This window comes from Spea bombifrons, chromosome 5, assembly GCF_027358695.1.
Source record: "Spea bombifrons isolate aSpeBom1 chromosome 5, aSpeBom1.2.pri, whole genome shotgun sequence".
Lineage (NCBI taxonomy): Eukaryota > Metazoa > Chordata > Amphibia > Anura > Pelobatidae > Spea > Spea bombifrons.
Genome location: NC_071091.1, coordinates 38,396,903 through 38,409,778, shown reverse-complemented (window position 1 = coordinate 38,409,778; position 12,876 = coordinate 38,396,903). Strand labels below are relative to the sequence as shown.

At 39.6% G+C, this 12,876-nt stretch overlaps 16 non-coding genes across 16 annotated transcripts; 4 read left to right on the top strand and 12 right to left on the bottom strand.

Moving 5' to 3' along the window:
• Positions 1 to 613: 613 nt before the first annotated feature.
• Positions 614 to 723, bottom strand: TRNAL-CAA (transfer RNA leucine (anticodon CAA)). The gene is made up of 2 exons: positions 686 to 723; positions 614 to 659 (listed from the first exon to the last, which is right to left on the bottom strand). It is a non-coding gene; the product is annotated as a tRNA-Leu (tRNA).
• A 916-nt stretch (positions 724 to 1,639) lies between these two features.
• TRNAR-UCU (transfer RNA arginine (anticodon UCU)) lies at positions 1,640 to 1,726 on the bottom strand. Its single transcript is given in 2 exon segments — positions 1,640 to 1,675; positions 1,690 to 1,726. It is a non-coding gene; the product is annotated as a tRNA-Arg (tRNA).
• Positions 1,727 to 1,973: 247 nt separating this feature from the next.
• On the top strand, positions 1,974 to 2,046 carry TRNAR-UCG (transfer RNA arginine (anticodon UCG)). The gene has a single exon. It is a non-coding gene; the product is annotated as a tRNA-Arg (tRNA).
• Positions 2,047 to 2,806: 760 nt separating this feature from the next.
• TRNAL-CAA (transfer RNA leucine (anticodon CAA)) lies at positions 2,807 to 2,916 on the bottom strand. The gene is made up of 2 exons: positions 2,879 to 2,916; positions 2,807 to 2,852 (listed from the first exon to the last, which is right to left on the bottom strand). It is a non-coding gene; the product is annotated as a tRNA-Leu (tRNA).
• Positions 2,917 to 3,834: 918 nt separating this feature from the next.
• Positions 3,835 to 3,921, bottom strand: TRNAR-UCU (transfer RNA arginine (anticodon UCU)). The gene is given in 2 exon segments: positions 3,835 to 3,870; positions 3,885 to 3,921. It is a non-coding gene; the product is annotated as a tRNA-Arg (tRNA).
• Positions 3,922 to 4,168: 247 nt separating this feature from the next.
• On the top strand, positions 4,169 to 4,241 carry TRNAR-UCG (transfer RNA arginine (anticodon UCG)). The gene has a single exon. It is a non-coding gene; the product is annotated as a tRNA-Arg (tRNA).
• Positions 4,242 to 5,008: 767 nt separating this feature from the next.
• Positions 5,009 to 5,118, bottom strand: TRNAL-CAA (transfer RNA leucine (anticodon CAA)). Its single transcript has 2 exons — positions 5,081 to 5,118; positions 5,009 to 5,054 (listed from the first exon to the last, which is right to left on the bottom strand). It is a non-coding gene; the product is annotated as a tRNA-Leu (tRNA).
• Positions 5,119 to 6,034: 916 nt separating this feature from the next.
• TRNAR-UCU (transfer RNA arginine (anticodon UCU)) lies at positions 6,035 to 6,121 on the bottom strand. The gene is given in 2 exon segments: positions 6,035 to 6,070; positions 6,085 to 6,121. It is a non-coding gene; the product is annotated as a tRNA-Arg (tRNA).
• A 1,087-nt stretch (positions 6,122 to 7,208) lies between these two features.
• TRNAL-CAA (transfer RNA leucine (anticodon CAA)) lies at positions 7,209 to 7,318 on the bottom strand. Its single transcript has 2 exons — positions 7,281 to 7,318; positions 7,209 to 7,254 (listed from the first exon to the last, which is right to left on the bottom strand). It is a non-coding gene; the product is annotated as a tRNA-Leu (tRNA).
• Positions 7,319 to 8,236: 918 nt separating this feature from the next.
• Positions 8,237 to 8,323, bottom strand: TRNAR-UCU (transfer RNA arginine (anticodon UCU)). Its single transcript is given in 2 exon segments — positions 8,237 to 8,272; positions 8,287 to 8,323. It is a non-coding gene; the product is annotated as a tRNA-Arg (tRNA).
• Positions 8,324 to 8,570: 247 nt separating this feature from the next.
• On the top strand, positions 8,571 to 8,643 carry TRNAR-UCG (transfer RNA arginine (anticodon UCG)). The gene has a single exon. It is a non-coding gene; the product is annotated as a tRNA-Arg (tRNA).
• A 767-nt stretch (positions 8,644 to 9,410) lies between these two features.
• Positions 9,411 to 9,520, bottom strand: TRNAL-CAA (transfer RNA leucine (anticodon CAA)). Its single transcript has 2 exons — positions 9,483 to 9,520; positions 9,411 to 9,456 (listed from the first exon to the last, which is right to left on the bottom strand). It is a non-coding gene; the product is annotated as a tRNA-Leu (tRNA).
• A 918-nt stretch (positions 9,521 to 10,438) lies between these two features.
• Positions 10,439 to 10,525, bottom strand: TRNAR-UCU (transfer RNA arginine (anticodon UCU)). Its single transcript is given in 2 exon segments — positions 10,439 to 10,474; positions 10,489 to 10,525. It is a non-coding gene; the product is annotated as a tRNA-Arg (tRNA).
• A 247-nt stretch (positions 10,526 to 10,772) lies between these two features.
• On the top strand, positions 10,773 to 10,845 carry TRNAR-UCG (transfer RNA arginine (anticodon UCG)). Its single transcript has one exon. It is a non-coding gene; the product is annotated as a tRNA-Arg (tRNA).
• Positions 10,846 to 11,612: 767 nt separating this feature from the next.
• TRNAL-CAA (transfer RNA leucine (anticodon CAA)) lies at positions 11,613 to 11,722 on the bottom strand. Its single transcript has 2 exons — positions 11,685 to 11,722; positions 11,613 to 11,658 (listed from the first exon to the last, which is right to left on the bottom strand). It is a non-coding gene; the product is annotated as a tRNA-Leu (tRNA).
• A 918-nt stretch (positions 11,723 to 12,640) lies between these two features.
• TRNAR-UCU (transfer RNA arginine (anticodon UCU)) lies at positions 12,641 to 12,727 on the bottom strand. The gene is given in 2 exon segments: positions 12,641 to 12,676; positions 12,691 to 12,727. It is a non-coding gene; the product is annotated as a tRNA-Arg (tRNA).
• Between the last annotated feature and the right edge of the window lie 149 nt (positions 12,728 to 12,876).

Below are 12,876 nucleotides of genomic sequence, written 5' to 3'. Positions count from 1 at the left end.
GCAAGCTACTATCCTATCTATAGACTGCATGTTCAGCAAATCCTTCATTCTATATTTAAGGTCAAGGAAACCTTGAAACATATTAATATATCTTAATTATCATTTATTTATGCCTAATAATTACATATCTTTGACTATTGCCTATACTAATAATTATATATCTTTGACTATTGCCTATACTAATAATTATATATGGTCCATTTCTTAATTGAGGTTAGAAAATGTATTAGAATATTTTACACTTTCCCCCAAGAAATCTATGTGACAGCTATTGGAAAGTATCTACACCTGGGTCGTTATTTTCACCTCTTTCGGTATGTCTTCTCTGCGAAGTGCGGAATAAGACTCTTGTGTTTTGTCAAGACCTCGTGGCCTAATGGGTAAGGTGTCTGACTTTGGATGGGAAGATTGAGGATTTGAGTTGTCTTGAGTTTGCTGGTGGTTTAGATCCCCAGGTTACTGTTCTTTTGAGTCTAGAGATTGTACATTGCTGTCTTATGTTATGAAATCAATGTCTTCTGCAATGTACTCTTTCAACGCTTAAATTCAATCTTGGATTCTTTCTCAAAAAATTGTTGAATTAAACGAAGCTCAAAGCACAAAAGAAGATGACTGTCAGAAGTGGGATTTGAACCCACGCCTCCGCATGGAGACCAGAAGACCCTCACAGAGAGAAGATTGCATTCTTGAGTCTGGCGCCTTAGACCACTCGGCCATCCTGACAAGCTACAGCTGCTAAGAAAGAAGATATTTTTTTACATGGTTTCAAGGCAAGGGACTAGCTCGTAGGGGACCTTTTGCCATTGCATTGGTTTAAAGTGGCTTCATTAGAGTCACAGGGTAAGCAGACTTGAGATCCTGCATATGAAGGCTAAGATTTCACATGTGTTTTTTGATGTGCCATATGACCACCATACTTATCGCCCTCTGGGCATGCAGGGTTCTTCGACATATTGTGTGTTACCAACACCTTTAATGAAATCAAAGTTGATTGCGATGTACTGTTTCAAACACTTAAAGGCAAACTTTAATTCTTTCTCCAACTATTGTTATGAAGACTTTGGCTCCAAGTGGCTCCATAAGAGTCACAGGGCACCCTTGATTTTCTGTTGTACATTTCCTAATCTTTTTGCCCAAAGAAATCTATGTGATCATCCTTTGTATAATGTGCCACAGGGCCCACTACTGAAACACATTTCACACTAGAGTAAAATCTGTCAATTGTATTACAGACATTTTTCAGAGACAATTTGTGGATATTGCAACCTAAAACTAAACAAGCACATCAAATGCAGTCAACCACTGGAAAAAAAACACGATTCTAGTGGGACTCGAACCCACAACCTTTGAATATTGGCATTATTTTCGCATCAAAATTTTAATCTTACAAACGGAGCGCTAAACTGCTTTCCACACTTGTGTTAAATCGTTCTATTGTTTCAGATTACCATAATTTCTCAGACAAATTGTGGATTTTTGGAATTACAATTTAATCAGTCAATTAAAATCTGTCAGATTAAGATCTGTCAATTGTATTTCAGAAATTTTTCAGAGTGGATATTGCAATTTTTCCATGTGTGGATATTGCAACTTATAACTAAACAAGAACATCAAATGCAGTCAACCACTGGAAAAACCACGACTCTGGTGGGACTCGAACCCACAACCTTTGAATGCCTTGACAAGTGCTAGAAGTCCAATGCGCTACCCATTGCGCCACAGAGCCTACATATGCAAGACGCAGACGTCATGAAACCACCTATCTGACTCACGCATAATCCTTCGTACATAGATGTTTCAAATGCATTAGTCGTTTCTGTGTCCTACGTTTGTCTGCATGTTCTTAATTAACATCAGTCAGAGGAAGGACAGTGGTCATAAAAAGCATATTGTGGCATGTGAAGTAAAGGAAATATAGTTATGTTTCTCTATGAGAAACGTATCCACACATTCTTTCGCAAACTTTGCATGCAGACCGCGTGGCCTAATGGATAAGGCGTCTGACTTCGGATCAGAAGATTGAGGGTTCGAGTCCCTTCGTGGTCGGAGATGCCGGAGTTTTGGTTTTGTTCTTCTTTAGAGTTCTTCCATATCAATGAATGTCAGGCAAGTGGAAACTAAGATTTCAACAGTTTCTTTCCATGTTACGTGTCACCCAAGATATTTAGTCCCTCTTGGTATGAAAGGCAGACATGTCAAAACTAAGATTTCAAGTGTTGATTGCCATATGATCATAACCCTATCTTGGCCTACAAGGTACCTCTACGGATAGTGCGTTGTTGCGAGATTTGATTAAATCAAAGTTGTCTGCAATTTACTCTTTCAAAAACTTTGAACAAACGTAAATTCTTTTTCCAACTATTGTTATGAAGACTTTGGCTCAAAGCGGCTCCATAAGAGTCACAGGCACCCTTGATTTCCTGTTGTACATTTTCTTATCTCTTTCCCCCAAGAAATCTATGTGACAGCTATTGGAAAGTATCTACACCTGGGTCGTTATTTTCACCTCTTTCGGTATGTCTTCTCTGCGAAGTGCGGAATAAGACTCTTGTGTTTTGTCAAGACCTCGTGGCCTAATGGGTAAGGTGTCTGACTTTGGATGGGAAGATTGAGGATTTGAGTTGTCTTGAGTTTGCTGGTGGTTTAGATCCCCAGGTTACTGTTCTTTTGAGTCTAGAGATTGTACATTGCTGTCTTATGTTATGAAATCAATGTCTTCTGCAATGTACTCTTTCAACGCTTAAATTCAATCTTGGATTCTTTCTCAAAAAATTGTTGAATTAAACGAAGCTCAAAAGAAGATGACTGTCAGAAGTGGGATTTGAACCCACGCCTCCGCATGGAGACCAGAAGACCCTCACAGAGAGAAGATTGCATTCTTGAGTCTGGCGCCTTAGACCACTCGGCCATCCTGACAAGCTACAGCTGCTAAGAAAGAAGATATTTTTTTACATGGTTTCAAGGCAAAGGACTAGCTCGTAGGGGACCTTTTGCCATTGCATTGGTTTAAAGTGGCTTCATTAGAGTCACAGGGTAAGCAGACTTGAGATCCTGCATATGAAGGCTAAGATTTCACATGTGTTTTTTGATGTGCCATATGACCACCATACTTATCGCCCTCTGGGCATGCAGGGTTCTTCGACATATTGTGTGTTACCAACACCTTTAATGAAATCAAAGTTGATTGCGATGTACTGTTTCAAACACTTAAAGGCAAACTTTAATTCTTTCTCCAACTATTGTTATGAAGACTTTGGCTCCAAGTGGCTCCATAAGAGTCACAGGGCACCCTTGATTTTCTGTTGTACATTTCCTAATCTTTTTGCCCAAAGAAATCTATGTGATCATCCTTTGTATAATGTGCCACAGGGCCCACTACTGAAACACATTTCACACTAGAGTAAAATCTGTCAATTGTATTACAGACATTTTTCAGAGACAATTTGTGGATATTGCAACCTAAAACTAAACAAGCACATCAAATGCAGTCAACCACTGGAAAAAAAACACGATTCTAGTGGGACTCGAACCCACAACCTTTGAATATTGGCATTATTTTCGCATCAAAATTTTAATCTTACAAACGGAGCGCTAAACTGCTTTCCACACTTGTGTTAAATCGTTCTATTGTTTCAGATTACCATAATTTCTCACAGACAAATTGTGGATATTTGGAATTACAATTTAATCAGTCAATTAAAATCTGTCAGATTAAGATCTGTCAATTGTATTTCAGAAATTTTTCAGAGTGGATATTGCAATTTTTCCATGTGTGGATATTGCAACTTATAACTAAACAAGAACATCAAATGCAGTCAACCACTGGAAAAACCACGACTCTGGTGGGACTCGAACCCACAACCTTTGAATGCCTTGACAAGTGCTAGAAGTCCAATGCGCTATCCATTGCGCCACAGAGCCTACACACACAAGAAGCAGACGTCATGAAACCACCTATCTGACTCACGCATAATCCTTCGTACATAGATGTTTCAAATGCATTAGTCGTTTCTGTGTCCTACGTTTGTCTGCATGTTCTTAATTAACATCAGTCAGAGGAAGGACAGTGGTCATAAAAAGCATATTGTGGCATGTGAAGTAAAGGAAATATAGTTATGTTTCTCTATGAGAAACGTATCCACACATTCTTTCGCAAACTTTGCATGCAGACCGCGTGGCCTAATGGATAAGGCGTCTGACTTCGGATCAGAAGATTGAGGGTTCGAGTCCCTTCGTGGTCGGAGATGCCGGAGGTTTGGTTTTGTTGTTCTTTAGAGTTCTTCCATATCAATGAATGTCAGGCAAGTGGAAACTAAGATTTCAACAGTTTCTTTCCATGTTACGTGTCACCCAAGATATTTAGTCCCTCTTGGTATGAAAGGCAGACATGTCAAAACTAAGATTTCAAGTGTTGATTGCCATATGATCATAACCCTATCTTGGCCTACAAGGTACCTCTACGGATAGTGCGTTGTTGCGAGATTTGATTAAATCAAAGTTGTCTGCAATTTACTCTTTCAAAAACTTTGAACAAACGTAAATTCTTTTTCCAACTATTGTTATGAAGACTTTGGCTCAAAGCGGCTCCATAAGAGTCACAGGCACCCTTGATTTCCTGTTGTACACTTTCTTATCTCTTTCCCCCAAGAAATCTATGTGACAGCTATTGGAAAGTATCTACACCTGGGTCGTTATTTTCACCTCTTTCGGTATGTCTTCTCTGCGAAGTGCGGAATAAGACTCTTGTGTTTTGTCAAGACCTCGTGGCCTAATGGGTAAGGTGTCTGACTTTGGATGGGAAGATTGAGGATTTGAGTTGTCTTGAGTTTGCTGGTGGTTTAGATCCCCAGGTTACTGTTCTTTTGAGTCTAGAGATTGTACATTGCTGTCTTATGTTATGAAATCAATGTCTTCTGCAATGTACTCTTTCAACGCTTAAATTCAATCTTGGATTCTTTCTCAAAAAATTGTTGAATTAAACGAAGCTCAAAGCACAAAAGAAGATGACTGTCAGAAGTGGGATTTGAACCCACGCCTCCGCATGGAGACCAGAAGACCCTCACAGAGAGAAGATGGCATTCTTGAGTCTGGCGCCTTAGACCACTCGGCCATCCTGACAAGCTACAGCTGCTAAGAAAGAAGATATTTTTTTACATGGTTTCAAGGCAAGGGACTAGCTCGTAGGGGACCTTTTGCCATTGCATTGGTTTAAAGTGGCTTCATTAGAGTCACGGGGTAAGCAGACTTGAGATCCTGCATATGAAGGCTAAGATTTCACATGTGTTTTTTGATGTGCCATATGACCACCATACTTATCGCCCTCTGGGCATGCAGGGTTCTTCGACATATTGTGTGTTACCAACACCTTTAATGAAATCAAAGTTGATTGCGATGTACTGTTTCAAACACTTAAAGGCAAACTTTAATTCTTTCTCCAACTATTGTTATGAAGACTTTGGCTCCAAGTGGCTCCATAAGAGTCACAGGGCACCCTTGATTTTCTGTTGTACATTTCCTAATCTTTTTGCCCAAAGAAATCTATGTGATCATCCTTTGTATAATGTGCCACAGGGCCCACTACTGAAACACATTTCACACTAGAGTAAAATCTGTCAATTGTATTACAGACATTTTTCAGAGACAATTTGTGGATATTGCAACCTAAAACTAAACAAGCACATCAAATGCAGTCAACCACTGGAAAAAAAACACGATTCTAGTGGGACTCGAACCCACAACCTTTGAATATTGGCATTATTTTCGCATCAAAATTTTAATCTTACAAACGGAGCGCTAAACTGCTTTCCACACTTGTGTTAAATCGTTCTATTGTTTCAGATTACCATAATTTCTCAGACAAATTGTGGATTTTTGGAATTACAATTTAATCAGTCAATTAAAATCTGTCAGATTAAGATCTGTCAATTGTATTTCAGAAATTTTTCAGAGTGGATATTGCAATTTTTCCATGTGTGGATATTGCAACTTATAACTAAACAAGAACATCAAATGCAGTCAAGCACTGGAAAAACCATGACTCTGGTGGGACTCAAACCCACAACCTTTGAATGCCTTGACAAGTGCTAGAAGTCCAATGCGCTATCCATTGCGCCACAGAGCCTACATATGCAAGAATCAGACGTCATGAAACCACCTATCTGACTCACGCATAATCCTTCGTACATAGATGTTTCAAATGCATTAGTCGTTTCTGTGTCCTACGTTTGTCTGCATGTTCTTAATTAACATCAGTCAGAGGAAGGACAGTGGTCATAAAAAGCATATTGTGGCATGTGAAGTAAAGGAAATATAGTTATGTTTCTCTATGAGAAACGTATCCACACATTCTTTCGCAAGCTTTGCATGCAGACTGCGTGGCCTAATGGATGAGGCGTCTGACTTCGGATCAGAAGCTTGAGGGTTCGAGTCCCTTTGTGGTCGGAGATGCCGGAGGTTTGGTTTTGTTGTTCTTTAGAGTTCTTCCATATCAATGAATGTCAGGCAAGTGGAAACTAAGATTTCAACAGTTTCTTTCCATGTTACGTGTCACCCAAGATATTTAGTCCCTCTTGGTATGAAAGGCAGACATGTCAAAACTAAGATTTCAAGTGTTGATTGCCATATGATCATAACCCTATCTTGGCCTACAAGGTACCTCTACGGATAGTGCGTTGTTGCGAGATTTGATTAAATCAAAGTTGTCTGCAATTTACTCTTTCAAAAACTTTGAACAAACGTAAATTCTTTTTCCAACTATTGTTATGAAGACTTTGGCTCAAAGCGGCTCCATAAGAGTCACAGGCACCCTTGATTTCCTGTTGTACACTTTCTTATCTCTTTCCCCCAAGAAATCTATGTGACAGCTAATGGAAAGTATCTACACCTGGGTCGTTATTTTCACCTCTTTCGGTATGTCTTCTCTGCGTAGTGCGGAATAAGACTCTTGTGTTTTGTCAAGACCTCGTGGCCTAATGGGTAAGGTGTCTGACTTTGGATGGGAAGATTGAGGATTTGAGTTGTCTTGAGGTTGCTGGTGGTTTAGATCCCCAGGTTACTGTTCTTTTGAGTCTAGAGATTGTACATTGCTGTCTTATGTTATGAAATCAATGTCTTCTGCAATGTACTCTTTCAACGCTTAAATTCAATCTTGGATTCTTTCTCAAAAAATTGTTGAATTAAACGAAGCTCAAAGCACAAAAGAAGATGACTGTCAGAAGTGGGATTTGAACCCACGCCTCTGCATGGAGACCAGAAGACCCTCACAGAGAGAAGATTGCATTCTTGAGTCTGGCGCCTTAGACCACTCGGCCATCCTGACAAGCTACAGCTGCTAAGAAAGAAGATATTTTTTTACATGGTTTCAAGGCAAGGGACTAGCTCGTAGGGGACCTTTTGCCATTGCATTGGTTTAAAGTGGCTTCATTAGAGTCACAGGGTAAGCAGACTTGAGATCCTGCATATGAAGGCTAAGATTTCACATGTGTTTTTTGATAGGCCATAGGACCACCATACTTATCGCCCTCTGGGCATGCAGGGTTCTTCGACGTATTGTGTGTTACCAACACCTTTAATGAAATCAAAGTTGATTGCGATGTACTGTTTCAAACACTTAAAGGCAAACTTTAATTCTTTCTCCAACTATTGTTATGAAGACTTTGGCTCCAAGTGGCTCCATAAGAGTCACAGGGCACCCTTGATTTTCTGTTGTACATTTCCTAATCTTTTTGCCCAAAGAAATCTATGTGATCATCCTTTGTATAATGTGCCACAGGGCCCACTACTGAAACACATTTCACACTAGAGTAAAATCTGTCAATTGTATTACAGACATTTTTCAGAGACAATTTGTGGATATTGCAACCTAAAACTAAACAAGCACATCAAATGCAGTCAACCACTGGAAAAAAAACACGATTCTAGTGGGACTCGAACCCACAACCTTTGAATATTGGCATTATTTTCGCATCAAAATTTTAATCTTACAAACGGAGCGCTAAACTGCTTTCCACACTTGTGTTAAATCGTTCTATTGTTTCAGATTACCATAATTTCTCACAGACAAATTGTGGATATTTGGAATTACAATTTAATCAGTCAATTAAAATCTGTCAGATTAAGATCTGTCAATTGTATTTCAGAAATTTTTCAGAGTGGATATTGCAATTTTTCCATGTGTGGATATTGCAACTTATAACTAAACAAGAACATCAAATGCAGTCAACCACTGGAAAAACCACGACTCTGGTGGGACTCGAACCCACAACCTTTGAATGCCTTGACAAGTGCTAGAAGTCCAATGCGCTATCCATTGCGCCACAGAGCCTACATATGCAAAAAGCAGACGTCATGAAGCCACCTATCTGACTCACGCATAATCCTTCGTACATAGATGTTTCAAATGCATTAGTCGTTTCTGTGTCCTACGTTTGTCTGCATGTTCTTAATTAACATCAGTCAGAGGAAGGACAGTGGTCATAAAAAGCATATTGTGGCATGTGAAGTAAAGGAAATATAGTTATGTTTCTCTATGAGAAACGTATCCACACATTCTTTCGCAAACTTTGCATGCAGACCGCGTGGCCTAATGGATAAGGCGTCTGACTTCGGATCAGAAGATTGAGGGTTCGAGTCCCTTCGTGGTCGGAGATGCCGGAGGTTTGGTTTTGTTGTTCTTTAGAGTTCTTCCATATCAATGAATGTCAGGCAAGTGGAAACTAAGATTTCAACAGTTTCTTTCCATGTTACGTGTCACCCAAGATATTTAGTCCCTCTTGGTATGAAAGGCAGACATGTCAAAACTAAGATTTCAAGTGTTGATTGCCATATGATCATAACCCTATCTTGGCCTACAAGGTACCTCTACGGATAGTGCGTTGTTGCGAGATTTGATTAAATCAAAGTTGTCTGCAATTTACTCTTTCAAAAACTTTGAACAAACGTAAATTCTTTTTCCAACTATTGTTATGAAGACTTTGGCTCAAAGCGGCTCCATAAGAGTCACAGGCACCCTTGATTTCCTGTTGTACACTTTCTTATCTCTTTCCCCCAAGAAATCTATGTGACAGCTATTGGAAAGTATCTACACCTGGGTCGTTATTTTCACCTCTTTCGGTATGTCTTCTCTGCGAAGTGCGGAATAAGACTCTTGTGTTTTGTCAAGACCTCGTGGCCTAATGGGTAAGGTGTCTGACTTTGGATGGGAAGATTGAGGATTTGAGTTGTCTTGAGTTTGCTGGTGGTTTAGATCCCCAGGTTACTGTTCTTTTGAGTCTAGAGATTGTACATTGCTGTCTTATGTTATGAAATCAATGTCTTCTGCAATGTACTCTTTCAACGCTTAAATTCAATCTTGGATTCTTTCTCAAAAAATTGTTGAATTAAACGAAGCTCAAAGCACAAAAGAAGATGACTGTCAGAAGTGGGATTTGAACCCACGCCTCCGCATGGAGACCAGAAGACCCTCACAGAGAGAAGATTGCATTCTTGAGTCTGGCGCCTTAGACCACTCGGCCATCCTGACAAGCTACAGCTGCTAAGAAAGAAGATATTTTTTTACATGGTTTCAAGGCAAGGGACTAGCTCGTAGGGGACCTTTTGCCATTGCATTGGTTTAAAGTGGCTTCATTAGAGTCACAGGGTAAGCAGACTTGAGATCCTGCATATGAAGGCTAAGATTTCACATGTGTTTTTTGATGTGCCATATGACCACCATACTTATCGCCCTCTGGGCATGCAGGGTTCTTCGACATATTGTGTGTTACCAACACCTTTAATGAAATCAAAGTTGATTGCGATGTACTGTTTCAAACACTTAAAGGCAAACTTTAAGTCTTTCTCCAACTATTGTTATGAAGACTTTGGCTCCAAGTGGCTCCATAAGAGTCACAGGGCACCCTTGATTTTCTGTTGTACATTTCCTAATCTTTTTGCCCAAAGAAATCTATGTGATCATCCTTTGTATAATGTGCCACAGGGCCCACTACTGAAACACATTTCACACTAGAGTAAAATCTGTCAATTGTATTACAGACATTTTTCAGAGACAATTTGTGGATATTGCAACCTAAAACTAAACAAGCACATCAAATGCAGTCAACCACTGGAAAAAAAACACGATTCTAGTGGGACTCGAACCCACAACCTTTGAATATTGGCATTATTTTCGCATCAAAATTTTAATCTTACAAACGGAGCGCTAAACTGCTTTCCACACTTGTGTTAAATCGTTCTATTGTTTCAGATTACCATAATTTCTCACAGACAAATTGTGGATATTTGGAATTACAATTTAATCAGTCAATTAAAATCTGTCAGATTAAGATCTGTCAATTGTATTTCAGAAATTTTTCAGAGTGGATATTGCAATTTTTCCATGTGTGGATATTGCAGCTTATAACTAAACAAGAACATCAAATGCAGTCAACCACTGGAAAAACCATGACTCTGGTGGGACTCGAACCCACAACCTTTGAATGCCTTGACAAGTGCTAGAAGTCCAACGCGCTATCCATTGCGCCACAGAGCCTACATATGCAAGACGCAGACGTCATGAAACCACCTATCTGACTCACGCATAATCCTTCGTACATAGATGTTTCAAATGCATTAGTCGTTTCTGTGTCCTACGTTTGTCTGCATGTTCTTAATTAACATCAGTCAGAGGAAGGACAGTGGTCATAAAAAGCATATTGTGGCATGTGAAGTAAAGGAAATATAGTTATGTTTCTCTATGAGAAACGTATCCACACATTCTTTCGCAAACTTTGCATGCAGACCGCGTGGCCTAATGGATAAGGCGTCTGACTTCGGATCAGAAGATTGAGGGTTCGAGTCCCTTCGTGGTCGGAGATGCCGGAGGTTTGGTTTTGTTGTTCTTTAGAGTTCTTCCATATCAATGAATGTCAGGCAAGTGGAAACTAAGATTTCAACAGTTTCTTTCCATGTTACGTGTCACCCAAGATATTTAGTCCCTCTTGGTATGAAAGGCAGACATGTCAAAACTAAGATTTCAAGTGTTGATTGCCATATGATCATAACCCTATCTTGGCCTACAAGGTACCTCTACGGATAGTGCGTTGTTGCGAGATTTGATTAAATCAAAGTTGTCTGCAATTTACTCTTTCAAAAACTTTGAACAAACGTAAATTCTTTTTCCAACTATTGTTATGAAGACTTTGGCTCAAAGCGGCTCCATAAGAGTCACAGGCACCCTTGATTTCCTGTTGTACACTTTCTTATCTCTTTCCCCCAAGAAATCTATGTGACAGCTATTGGAAAGTATCTACACCTGGGTCGTTATTTTCACCTCTTTCGGTATGTCTTCTCTGCGAAGTGCGGAATAAGACTCTTGTGTTTTGTCAAGACCTCGTGGCCTAATGGGTAAGGTGTCTGACTTTGGATGGGAAGATTGAGGATTTGAGTTGTCTTGAGTTTGCTGGTGGTTTAGATCCCCAGGTTACTGTTCTTTTGAGTCTAGAGATTGTACATTGCTGTCTTATGTTATGAAATCAATGTCTTCTGCAATGTACTCTTTCAACGCTTAAATTCAATCTTGGATTCTTTCTCAAAAAATTGTTGAATTAAACGAAGCTCAAAGCACAAAAGAAGATGACTGTCAGAAGTGGGATTTGAACCCACGCCTCCGCATGGAGACCAGAAGACCCTCACAGAGAGAAGATTGCATTCTTGAGTCTGGCGCCTTAGACCACTCGGCCATCCTGACAAGCTACAGCGGCTAAGAAAGAAGATATTTTTTTACATGGTTTCAAGGCAAGGGACTAGCTCGTAGGGGACCTTTTGCCATTGCATTGGTTTAAAGTGGCTTCATTAGAGTCACAGGGTAAGCAGACTTGAGATCCTGCATATGAAGGCTAAGATTTCACATGTGTTTTTTGATGTGCCATATGACCACCATACTTATCGCCCTCTGGGCATGCAGGGTTCTTCGACATATTGTGTGTTACCAACACCTTTAATGAAATCAAAGTTGATTGCGATGTACTGTTTCAAACACTTAAAGGCAAACTTTAAGTCTTTCTCCAACTATTGTTATGAAGACTTTGGCTCCAAGTGGCTCCATAAGAGTCACAGGGCACCCTTGATTTTCTGTTGTACATTTCCTAATCTTTTTGCCCAAAGAAATCTATGTGATCATCCTTTGTATAATGTGCCACAGGGCCCACTACTGAAACACATTTCACACTAGAGTAAAATCTGTCAATTGTATTACAGACATTTTTCAGAGACAATTTGTGGATATTGCAACCTAAAACTAAACAAGCACATCAAATGCAGTCAACCACTGGAAAAAAAACACGATTCTAGTGGGACTCGAACCCACAACCTTTGAATATTGGCATTATTTTCGCATCAAAATTTTAATCTTACAAACGGAGCGCTAAACTGCTTTCCACACTTGTGTTAAATCGTTCTATTGTTTCAGATTACCATAATTTCTCACAGACAAATTGTGGATATTTGGAATTACAATTTAATCAGTCAATTAAAATCTGTCAGATTAAGATCTGTCAATTGTATTTCAGAAATTTTTCAGAGTGGATATTGCAATTTTTCCATGTGTGGATATTGCAACTTATAACTAAACAAGAACATCAAATGCAGTCAACCACTGGAAAAACCATGACTCTGGTGGGACTTGAACCCACAACCTTTGAATGCCTTGACAAGTGCTAGAAGTCCAATGCGCTATCCATTGCGCCACAGAGCCTACATATGCAAGACGCAGACGTCATGAAACCACCTATCTGACTCACGCATAATCCTTCGTACATAGATGTTTCAAATGCATTAGTCGTTTCTGTGTCCTACGTTTGTCTGCATGTTCTTAATTAACATCAGTCAGAGGAAGGACAGTGG